The 12,467-nt window shown below is 39.9% G+C and overlaps 2 pseudogenes; one reads left to right on the forward strand and one right to left on the reverse strand.

Annotated features, from left to right (window-relative positions):
• Nucleotides 1–3,776: 3,776 nt before the first annotated feature.
• Nucleotides 3,777–4,589, reverse strand: LOC130696058 (uncharacterized; annotated as a pseudogene).
• Nucleotides 4,590–5,609: 1,020 nt separating this feature from the next.
• Nucleotides 5,610–7,198, forward strand: LOC130696069 (uncharacterized; annotated as a pseudogene).
• The last annotated feature ends 5,269 nt before the right edge of the window (nt 7,199–12,467 follow it).

A 12,467-nucleotide genomic window follows, 5' to 3' on the forward strand; every position in this document is an offset into this window, starting at 1 on the left:
TGAGAATCAAGAAGCGCTATTAGAACTATTAACGGCACACCAGGAACACATGGACGAATCGACGGACGCAGAGGACAAAATAACCAAGAAAATAGAAAAGGAAGAGGTTGAACAACTGCCTGTGCAAAAAACCATAAACGCTCAAATAAATCGTCCTAAGGAACAAACGCCGGAAACAGAGGGAAACATCCAAGGAAAAGTCCTTACACATATAGCACGAAATCGTCATAAACTCAACTTTTTTACGGCAGGGCTGTTGCACCTACTGATTATAATGTTAGTCGGGTGCACATTCAGTACCTCAGCAATGGTGGTCAGGGACACCGTAATATTCAAGGAACAACCTGGAATTGCAATCAGTGAATCATCATGGACGGTTGCCACGGATGTGATTTTACAAGATGCAGAAAAGGCCGTCACGGTAGTAGAAAAACATCTGGATGAATTGTCCTTACTGACAGCCAAACATAGAAAAGATGGAGTGAAATTTAAAAAGAAAGATGGACACGCGGCGTGGAGGGACGCCACAAGTTTTACGACAGCAGGTGTATGAAGCAACGGATTATCCACTACGAGGAGCGGCCGTGGAGGAACGACTGATTCGGACACAAGACACGGACTTTTGAAAATGGAAAACGGATGTTACCAATTTTGTTTATTATTACCTTTCGCTATCACTGTAACCTTTACATACTATGGCAATCGGGGGCGATCGCCTTCAAACGGGGGGGACCTGTCACGTGGATTCGGATGACATCCACGTGTTAACGATGGACAAGTGGAGTCCGAGGACATCCACGTGCTGGGGACGCCTCGTGCATCAGCCTCATCCCTTTTCTCCGCTTTCACTTCCGTAAGGTCAAGTAGAATTATCTACTTGACCATCTTACCGGAAGAGCTTACCCCTTCTACGCGCTTTCTATTCGAACGGTCACGTAGAGGTTATCTACGTGACCATCTTCTTTACTTCCCGCGTCACCCTGGCGGGTAACGACCCTTTTCTTTAAATAGGAGAGCCTACGAGTGAGACGGGGCTCTCAGTAGACAGTTGGATGCGGAGTGTTAAGTGTGGCAGAATTAATACACCGGTTCAAAAGCGCTGTGAGTCCGTCTTTTTAGTGAAGTGCGGCAGTAGCCGTCACAATATTAGCATACCTGTTAACAGCTACAGTGATCCAGTTAAAGTATCCAAATTGTCAGTGATGTTTACCTCAAAAGGCATATAACCTTCCGAGTGATTGGATAATTCAACACCATTGATCCACTGTCATCAACAACGTTGTTTAAAAAATGAATTCCTGTTATAAACCTCTTAATTTGAGTACACTTACCACTACTCTATAATAATTGATACTGCCAAATCTGATACTCACTTGATATGTTAACCAACTTTTGGGAAGGAAAAAATCTGTTTTGTACTAGGCTCAACCAAGGGGCTCCCTGATGTTTGCATGTTAGGTTATGTCATTAACCCTTGAGGGTACAGGCCTGTCGTTCACTTCCACATTCTAGTCATATTTTATTGCAAAATAACAACATTCATTTCTGTTAATAACAATATTTAGAAGTTGATAAACTTACGTGATAGATAGGAACTGCATGCCACATCGTCTGCTGGCACTACAACGTTGCCATATAAAAGATAATAAATAACCAATAAATGGTTACACACAATATTTTGCCATAGATAAATACCACTGGTTCGTTATCCCCATAGAGAAAAATAACATGGGCCTCTGACGCAGAAATTTGTATTACTCTTCTCACCATTTTTTTGGATACTTATTCTGCTTATACTGCCCCCAGGTGGAGGTTTTGATCACTACTTGAGCTGAAATAACAACTTTCTAGCAGACGCCATTGTTTGTGGCATTTTTTGGTGTGTAGATTATGATTGAAAATGTTGTTGCCTAACGAAAATAAGAATAGGCTAAATTTGTATGGTTTTATCTATGGAGTAATGTGTGATAATGTTGAAGGAATAGCAAGGTACGTAATTAGGCACCAAGGTAAATAATAATTGATTTTAATGGCTATGATATGACAGGCAGTTTGGTAAAGCGGGAAACAAGTACAGTGCCGGTCCAGTTATAGAACCGGCCTGTGCGCGGTTCTATAACTAAATGGTTCTATAACCGAGAAGCCGATCTCAGAGCCACCTATCGTCGATTCTTTCATCACAAAGATTTTGACAGTATGGGAATGTAAAAGCGAATACCACAGGGATAGTGCTGATCTCTATGCAACTACCCAGAATAGGGGAAAGGGGGTTATCATATTAGAATTTAATACCTCAACAAGCATTATTTTTACCAACAATAGAGTTCTATCACAAAGAGAATGCCCCATCATCGATTGGTCATTGTATTAGATACAGTGTCGGTCCACTTAGGAAAATCGGTTCGATAACCGAGCCGGTTCCATAGCTAGGCGGATCTATAAGTGGACCGGCACTGTACTTGAAAGTATCTGTTGAGAATAAAGATTAGAAACACTAATTCATGTATGCGAACATTACCTTATCAGTTCCCAGAGTTCGTGAATAAATGCATTATATCTAAATTAACTATATATTACATATGCTAAAGAACTTTACCACTTGCAGCAACAATTAATATGTAGAAGTGTGCAACGGAAGCTCTTGACAATTGACAGTAGCAGACAACAGGGAAAAACCAAAACACCAAGGCTAAACAGCATCTTTTTGTGTAAGTGCATAAGAAGAGAAGAAAAGGGTTTGCGCTATATATATTTATATCAACACTCTCCCTCAAACCCTTGTTGACCCTATTAGATAGCTGACCTATACTGATCCTGCTTCTCATCTCATCGAAAGCTTGGGCCACCAGCGTCTGAGTAAATATATCAGTAACTTGATTTTCAGTTCTGGTTAAGTCCTTAAGTAGATAACTCAGCCATGCAACAGTCCTTGCAACGCGATATTGTAGTCTGCATCAGTTGTCGAGAGGGCAGCAGAAGACTGCTTCTTGTTGGTTAACTGTGAAACGAGACAAGCAGCGGCGTACATCAGCCACCCCAATAATGAATTTAAGGGACTCGTTCAGAAGGGCTCCGATGAATTGGAACTCCACGCCAGCGATGTTAGTAGTCCAGACGTCATCTCATCTCGGATGTTCGGTTTGGACATCAAAGCGACCCTGTTCAAACCATCACTATCACGCTGAGGATAACGAAGGTATCTAAAACTCTTCCCCCACCCCCAAGGTGAGATCTAATATCAATTAGAACCTGCATTTTGTGGCTTCGAAAAATGCTACAAAAATTTAACAGAGGTGTCGTCGGCTTCCAAATTCCTCTTCATGAGGTAAACCTTTGTGGAAACACTGAAAACATCTTTGAAGAATGCGATACAGGTCTCTTCAATTGGAGTTGGTGGTTAAAGCCATAAGACGAATCATGCATATAGTTAAGTCGGATGCAAGATGCAGAAAACTGTAGGCCACCAAGAAGTTAAGTATTGTTTGCATGCCAGTGGCGTTACTAGATCAAACACAGAAATTATACTTCCATAAGTTCATATTTGGATGGGGCTTTAAAAAGTAGATAACGGGATTTTTGAGTGGAATGAATAACCTGTAAATGGGAGCTCACTTTCTCCTTGAAAGAAAAAGGTCACGAAAGACTTCAGAAAATACAAACAAAAGCTACAAAATAAATGAAGAAAACACCTCAGCTCTACATACCAAAAGAAAGGATTCCTTAATCATGAAGGAGAGCTGTCTCGAGATTTGGGTACACTGTTTAAGACGAGGCACCTAATGGTAACGGTGATTGAAACAAAAAAAGAGCGGTGAGTAAACATTCACAGCTTTGTTTGGCAGCGAATCTTCACTCATCGGTTCAGAAACATTTCATCTCCACGACCTGTTGGGCTGGGAATACATAAATTCTTGACAAGTATTACTTCGCATTTGCACATTATTGGCTTGCGGGTAATGTGGATTATACGGCAGTGGCTGGCTAATCGCTTCAGAAGACATGGAGTTTCTCCTGTAACGCTCGACTGTTTCTTTACCTTTAAGCACAGCTTGCCGTCCGGATACAATACTTGCACATTTGATGTGGTCCACATTGGCATCTTGAACAACGGGCAATGCTAAAGCAACTTCTCTTTGTGCTTCAAAAATATTAATACACTTGTGTGCAAGCTCCAGATAAGATACAGATATTTTGTTCAAGCTTTGTTTCATTCTGATGAGCTTCACAGCTTCATTTTTCATGGAACACCCCGTCATTTCTGGGCCAATTTACTGGCTCGTGTTACTTGTTTTAACTGTTCAATATCTAGAATTGCAAAAAAGGACTGTTCCCTTTTAAACTTCCCTCTTTTATTCCCTTCTTTTAATACTCTTTCCTCACTTTAGCTTCTTTGGCTTCAGCCACAGGAAGTTTCTGCTTGCAGGTAACAACTTGATTTTCTCCTTCAAACATTACCTCAAATTGCAATTTACAGTTTTACAGATTGTCTGTTTTAAAGAAAGCAATAACAGATTTTGTTATTTTCATCTTGTGTCACCATCAGCAAGATAACTTTGAGATTCAAAATTAAAAGGTCCCTGTAAATTCATTTTAGATATCACCTTGGGAATATTAATTTCTTAACATCCCAAAATTGACAGGGGTATACTCATCACCTTAGGGTTGGAATTCTGCAGATTGGCATCTCAATATATGCTCTTCATTTAGTGGATGCAATTCATAAAAGAAAGTTTACGTTCAAAGTTCCATGAGACATGCTCATCACCTTGTAGGTGGAATCCATTGAATAAGTTGATGAACTAGATAACTTCAGTACAACCATCACCATGTGGCATTCGTTAAAATAACTTTGCAAACTTCTTTGTGATACTACAATCACCATATTGGCGGGATCCATCAAATCAACGTCACAAAATTCATTGTGGATTACTCGTCACCTGTTTAGTGGTATACACATCACCTGTTTGGTGGAATACACATCACCTGTTCGGTGGAATACTCTTCATGAAATAATTATTAAGCCAACTGCTTCTATAATACCTGTAAAAACTTAAACGTATAGTTATATTATATTGATTACCTCTGCTCGCCTAAGATCTTGTACGAGCAAACATTATTCATTTCATCCTATTCAGTTTCAGTATGACAACACATTTCCATTGGGGAAATTTCATTCCATTAACATTGGAGTAATCCCTCAGTTTGTTAGTAGATAAATTGTGGGTGGCCATTTAACAAACAAATAATACTGGGCCCATAACCTGTTGAGAATAAAGATTAGAAACACTAATTCATATACGCGAACATTACCTTATCGGTTCCCAGAGTTCGTGAATAAATACATTATATCTAAATTAACTATATATTACATACGCTAAAGAACTTTACCACTTGCAGCAACAATTAATATGTAGAAGTGTGCAACGGAAGACTTTAGCTTTAAGTGCGACTGGTGTATCTGCACCAGATTCACGGGTTTGCCTAGCAATCCCTTACGCACAAGTGATTATTGTTTTTCTTGTTTTGTTTTTTTTAGTTGATATTTTTAAGGAAGGGAAGGATTGTTGGGGGTGGTGGGAATCGAACACGAGGTAACTATCTACGAATGTATGGCGATAGCCCCTGTGCCAAGACCGCACAGTGTGCAGCGGAAGCTCTTGACAATTGACAGTAGCAGACGACAGGGAAAAACCAAAACACCAAGGCTAAACAGCATCCTTTTGTGTAAGTGCATAAGAAGAGAAGAAAAGGGTTTGCGCTATATATATTTATATCAACAGTATCGTCTAAACAAAATTTGAAGAAAATGGACCAAAAAAATCAAGAGCCTGATAAAAAGCGAGGGCCAAACTCTCTTCTGAAGACTTTTTCATTCCTTGCTTATTGACCAATATTCCAACTCGCAGTTTCTACAGCTCAAGATCTCGATACTGACAAGGTTAGTGTTGACCGCAATAGTTCTAACCAAAAAATTTACACCAGGAATTGTACTTCCAGTCCTGAAGATCTGAAAGAACGTCTAGCAGCTAAGCTTTTATGATTAAATTTACTTTTTTTCCTAAAATAAGAGAAAGTGAAAGTACTGCAAGTATATTCACAATTCATAGGTATGTGTTAATCTTTTTATATTAGAAAGGCCAGCCAGTTTATGCCATCTAATTTCAGGGGGAAAGCTGGTCTTTTCTGATAAAATGAAAGACCAACTTATATAGATAAATTGGAGAAGAAAAAACTAAACAGGAAAAATAACAGGATGAGATCCAAAATTGCAAAACTTCCACAAGCCACCAAGACAGGATCTGTGTCATAGCCTCTGATCTTACAGAGTCTGTCAAAGCGGAAATTCCTGAGCCACCAGTACGCTGCCATAGCCAATGGGGAAAAGAGAATAGGGAAAGCCGCCATGACAGATTTCGGCACTCCATCTAGCGGCTAATTCCCTCTCTTTCTCATTAGCAGGCGAATTCCCTGCAAGCAAGCACTGTTACAGGTGGCTGATTTGAAATGGTCACGGAGAGGTAGACAATACGCCAGTTAATAACAGACAAAAGAAAGTTTCATGACTAAAAGTAAATTGTAACTACTATTGTAACAACTTGTAAACTGAGGCTGGTATTTTGCAGGATAAAATTTGATAATTAGCTAACAAGTTCCCTGGAGACCATTCAATGGAAACTGGAATGGAAAGTATTTGTAAGCCAAAAATTCCAGAAAATTGACCCCTTTTGATTCTTCGAGTTTTCAACGCCCTCCGAGTCACAGAACTTTCGTTGTGTGTTTTTATCTGGCGAAATGTCCGACTTTCCTTTCCCATATTCAAATTAGCCGCCTGTCACATTGGTTCCTTGCAGGGAATTCGTCTGCTAATGATGAAGGGAGGGAATTAGCCGCTAGATGCTGCCCCAAAAAGTGTCATGGCGGCTTTAACACGGTCGTGTCCCATCTCATCTCTGGTCGACCCTCTCACCCATTAGGAAAAAAAACCACTTTAGATGCAAACGCGGCAATGATTAACATGAAAAAAATATAAGAAAAATTGGAATTCTTGGAAGGCAAAGGAGAAGTTGAGAAGGCAAGAAGCATTGAAGAGAAACAGCCATGGGAAGGTGTTAAGGTAAACTTTTAATTTGACAAAAAAAAATTTTAGACCTTCAAATAACTTTACTTTTCTGTATTACATTAGGTAAAAGAATACTAAGATCATTAAGTGCAAAAGACAATGTGGAATTGCTTGCCAAACCAATTAAGAAACAGAATAAAATCAAAATCACAAACGAGAAAGAAGTGGGTTGAACGCATCGAAGAACAGGAAAAGAGAAAGTAACACCAATAGAAAAGGGATAAATCCACATTTAGAAAACGAAAAATGAAAAGAAAGCATGTAATGAATAAACTAGCGAAAAAAGCAAACCTGTCGTATGAATTTAATGGCTGATATTGACATGGATGAGCTGACTCATGTTCCATTATTTACAAGCCGTGTCATGATCAATAAGATGAAGCCGTGATCGTTGAAAATTCGTGAAAATGTGAAAAAAAAATTTGATTTATTTTTAAAAGGATTAGTGACTTCTTTTATCACTGACGCACAAAAAAAAGGTCTTTCCTGGTCGAAAATAATTAAAATGGATTTGTCATTATTAGTAGATTTGGTAACGCCAAGTGCAAAGCTTCCTTAAACTCTTCAGTGTTGCATGCGATGTGTAATTAGGTAATCAATGGCTACTTGGAAATGTGCGTAAGGTGAAAAACCAGACACGGAGGACGTCAAAAAACATTTATAAATGCGCGGAAAATGCGAATTCTTGCCGGAGATGTAGGGGCTCCTTTCGGAGTAAAGGTGAGGTTATTAGTTACTATTGCTCTTTAACAAAAGCCACGCCATAACTATTGAAATTTTACTCGTAGATGTTTCTATGCAAGTTGTTCATTTCAGTTTTGCTTAAACCATTTATTGCTTTGGTGGATATATGAAATGTTAATAATAATAAACTAGTATTTATGTTAACATATTCGTTTCCAGCACCCACCAAAAGCCGCGCGGAACTCATTATTTTCGTTCTTGCCACGTAGGTCTTTATCTATGGTTTTCTGGAAAATAGTTTTTTTATTACAAAATGTACGTGTGTTAAATTATCTATATATAATTTTTTTTTCTTATTTATCAGTGTATTAAGGGGTACTTACCGGAAAGCAACCCCCTCGCCCCCGGGAACTCTCATGGAATAAGGACATCAGTGAGGGGGGAGAGCGATACTAGGACTGGAAACGCCAGTAACAAAATGTCAAGGGCTAAAAACCAAACACTGTGTAAAAAAAATATAACTTTTGATGAAAGTTATGATGGAATGATTAGACGAGCAATTGATAACGTTGTTTGCAGTGGGGAAAACTACATAAGCCGTCCGGTTCTTCTTTTCTAACAGCGGACATTTAGGCTACAGTGCCGGTCCACTTATAGAACCGCTTAGCTATAGAACCAGCTCGGTTATCGAACCGATTTTTCCTTGCCGTGTCTCAGCGCCGCCATTGGCTGTATTTTGAACTAAATCCATATTTTTGGGTTCGAACGTACGGATTACGCATTTTAAAACGTACAAGCACATGTTATTGAAATTGGTTTTAGCAATTTTAGACAATAGTACAAATTGGCTTAATGACTTTACGTAAAATAATAGCCTTCCAAACGAATTCAGGCGGAAAACAATAAAACAAATGACTTATCGTGCTGCTTTTCTCTTTGCCTTTTAATGTTATCAGAATTTTTAAAAAACTGTATTACAAAATGACACTTTTCGTGTCGTTTAGGTCGTCGTGTCGTTTTGTTTTTTTCCATTTATTAATTATGGGCGCTGAAACACGGGAAAGAAAAATCGGTTCGATAACCGAGCCGGTTCCATAGCTAAGGGTTTCTAGAAGTGGACCGGCACTGTATCTAATATAATGACCAATCGTTGATGGGGCATCCTCTTTGTGGTAGAACCTTATTGTTGGTAAAATAATGCAGGAATGGTTGAGGTATTAAATTCTAATATGAGAACCCCCTTCCCCCTATTCTGGGTAGTTGCATAGAGATCAGCACTACCCCTGTGCTATTCGCTTTTACATTTCCATACTGTCAAAATCTGTGTGATGAAAGAATCGACGATAGGTGGCTCTGAGATCGGCTTCTCGGTTATAGAACCATTCAGTTATAGAACCGCGCACAGACCGGTTCTATAACTGGACCGGCAATGTACTTATGATGAGAAAAAGGACCAATATCAAGGAGAAATAGGAACATTCAAAAAATGTTTGAACACTGGGTCCTAATTCTCCGGGTCCTATTTCTCCTGGTCCTATTTCTCCGGCAATCCGATACTTGTTGCGATTGGGTGGTCTGCTGTTCTACCTGCTCGTCTGAACGAACGATAGCAACCGTTTCAATTGTCTGATAATTTGGATTACGTTTTGCTTGATAGTATACGCTAGTTGCTCGAGACACGGATTTTCAACTTCCCGGTTGGTAAAGAGCGACTCTATTTCCGGCTGCAGGGGCTCAAAATTGGTTATTGACTGCAGTTTTCGTAGGTATGAGTTCCAATAAAGTTTACTCCATATGGATAGATAACTCTGACGCCTCGAGAATGAGAAGGTAATATTCTCCGTCCTCGTCTCGGGTGATGATGTCCTGTCTTGGAATAAAATTGAAGAGTTCCTTGTCCTTCGGTAGAGTAACTTACCGCAATTCGGCGATGCTTTACGTCTGCCCCAGTGGGACAGTAAACTGCCTCGCATACGTTGTGAAAATCGTTAGCAGCTCGATTGTTGCTCCGTTTTTTTTATCGTCTTCTTGGTCTGTCCACAGGCTCTTACTTCCAAAATTGATATCAAGGATTTCAGAAATATCTTCGGTTTCGTCCAATATGCTGGCCCCAGCGGTTTGTCTGGTTCTTCGTTCAGATGTCTTGCATCAATCAGGTAAGCTGGTTCCAAATTTTTGGGTCGTTCGACAGTAACTCCATCCCTCTCTCCTTGAGGCTGCTGAGTGCTAGTGCCAGGACCGGTAACTGACTCGTTGGTGTGTGGAAAATTTTACCTTGATTCTTATAGATGCTGGAGACTCAGTTAAGTCGTAGCTAACGTCCATTGGATGGTGTAAAGCCTTGGTCACACATATGGAGAACAAGCAGTATAAATGAAAGTGAGATAGGAGTATTTTGTTTACTTGCAGTAGGCTCATAGTGGTAGACGACGACTGGTGTGGGAGGGGGGAAAACACGAATGTCAAGGCTACAAGCAAAGTAATTAATCCACAAACACTTAATTACAGAGCATTCGTCTACTTCAACTCAGAAACCTAACTACTACAGGTTTTTTGCGGAACATTTTATATAAAAAAGGAAGGTCAAGTTGGTTAGCACTTTAGGGGAGGTAGGGCATTTTTCTGTGTAAATTTAATACTTAGGTGTGAAAAAGGTCTGGGTGGGTTTTCGGAGGTTAAAGTTCTCCGTAGGAACCAAGGTCGACGTTGGGAAAAGGTTGCGGCTGGTCGTTCCTTACAATGGGCTCTTCTTCTTGAACAAACTTAAAACCGTGCTCGAGAGAAAACTAGTTTGGCTGATCTTTTAACAGGTGAATTTACAGTAGAGAAACGGGATGGTAACCTAGCATAAATGGAAGAGGCGTGTTTCAGTGTTGCAGCGGCAGCTGTACCACAAGTTTAAGTCTTAGGAGTGGCTGTCTTGACTAAAGGAGCCACATCCTCATAAGCAGTATTCGATCTTAACCTCCTTAACTGAATTTTATCTGTCTGTAATTTAGAATTCAAAACGGGAGAAGCGGATTTTTTAATGGTCTCCGTTCTTTCCCTGAAATTTATCTGGTACAGGCGATGTTTGGGGGGATATTTTCTCAAAATTATTTAATTTGCTATTGTCTCTTTATCAATTTCAGCTTCGGGCGTACGGGAATTAGCGAAATGTTTACAGGGGTACGAAAAATTTTAGGCCCACCAAGAATAATAACATCTGCCGTTGTGGTTGAGTTCCAAAAATCGCTGCCACCATTATGTTGTAAAGCATCTCCTCTGTGAGAAGGCGTACTTTACGGAATTAAGACAAATGGAAATGAATCGAACTCGGAGGCGATTTACCCACACGATGATTTATATTTATCCAAGTAGGGCCAAGCGGTACAGAAGTCAGTTTGGGATAGGACAAAAGGAGTCAGACTAAAAGAAGAGAAGTCGGAGTGTAATATGATACTGTAGTATAAGCTTACCGCGGTGGCTTGAGCGGAGCACGGGCGAGGATATAAGAGGAGACGGCGTTAACAGGAGTTCGTCGGCACGTGGGTAAACAATATGGGTGAACTGAACACTCAGGCAAGCACGTGACACAGCTCAATTCACTTGCACAGATTTATCAATGGGGGAGCACTAGCTGAACTTGAACTCCACCTGTAAGAGTCAGAGGCTCATCGACGACTGAACTTACTCAGATCTTAGTTCACCACGAAACCTCGCATATTGCACAACAATTAACAACTGCGCAATTACATGTCGCAAGTAATGAAATTTGATACATTAAGTTGATGGTGCAATACAGATCAACGCATGAGCAGCCAATCACAATTGTTGCTAAGCGGCAAGGTGCCGATGTAATATAATACTCTACTGCGCAGTTTATATGGCGTAACACATGAGTCATACATAAAGAATAAACGGGAAGGCATATCGAATAAAAACATTTATTTGCTTCTTTACAATGTAAACATTCTCCCCGTAGGGTGAATGACTTTACAGAATTAAGGCAATTAATAAGATGAAGAACACGAGAGGCGTTTTACCCATAAAGATGAATGTATTTTCTAGGCTACGGCATCGTAATACAGAAAGGGAATTGGAATATAAGAAGACACACTATACGATGGGGAGACGTGAATGGAGATCATCGTAATACAATCTTACCGTAGTAACACGAGCGGAATAGGAGAAAAGCACGACCAAAACGAGACGTAACACAACTGGTTAACGCTTTGACAGCACACAGACAGATATTTGAACACCCAGTGTAGATAACAACGGTTTAATGTTGACAACACAAGATTAATAACCAAGAAAAGTCCACATGATGAATTTGAAAACAACTACTGGAATGGGAGACAATTCCTTGACTGACTTTTTTCAGTTTCCGGGTTCGCCATGAAACTTCATCGCGTTTTGGCAAAGTAGCGTATTGCTGTGTGAATATGTGCGTTGGACGTGCCGCCAATCAAAGATGTGTTTTAAATGGCGTGATGTTGTTCACGTATGGTTTCGTCAGCTAGCAGGTGTTCATCTAATCACCGTGCTGCGCATGTTGTGTTGCAACTAATTAGTATACTTGATAAGTATTAAATATGCACCGAAAGGAAATATATGGAAGGTGTATATTTGGCTTCGTTACAGTACGTAGGGCTGTTGAACTAAAACTACATCGACGGTA

The sequence above is a fragment of the Daphnia carinata genome, chromosome 1, assembly GCF_022539665.2.
Source record: "Daphnia carinata strain CSIRO-1 chromosome 1, CSIRO_AGI_Dcar_HiC_V3, whole genome shotgun sequence".
NCBI lineage: Eukaryota > Metazoa > Arthropoda > Branchiopoda > Diplostraca > Daphniidae > Daphnia > Daphnia carinata.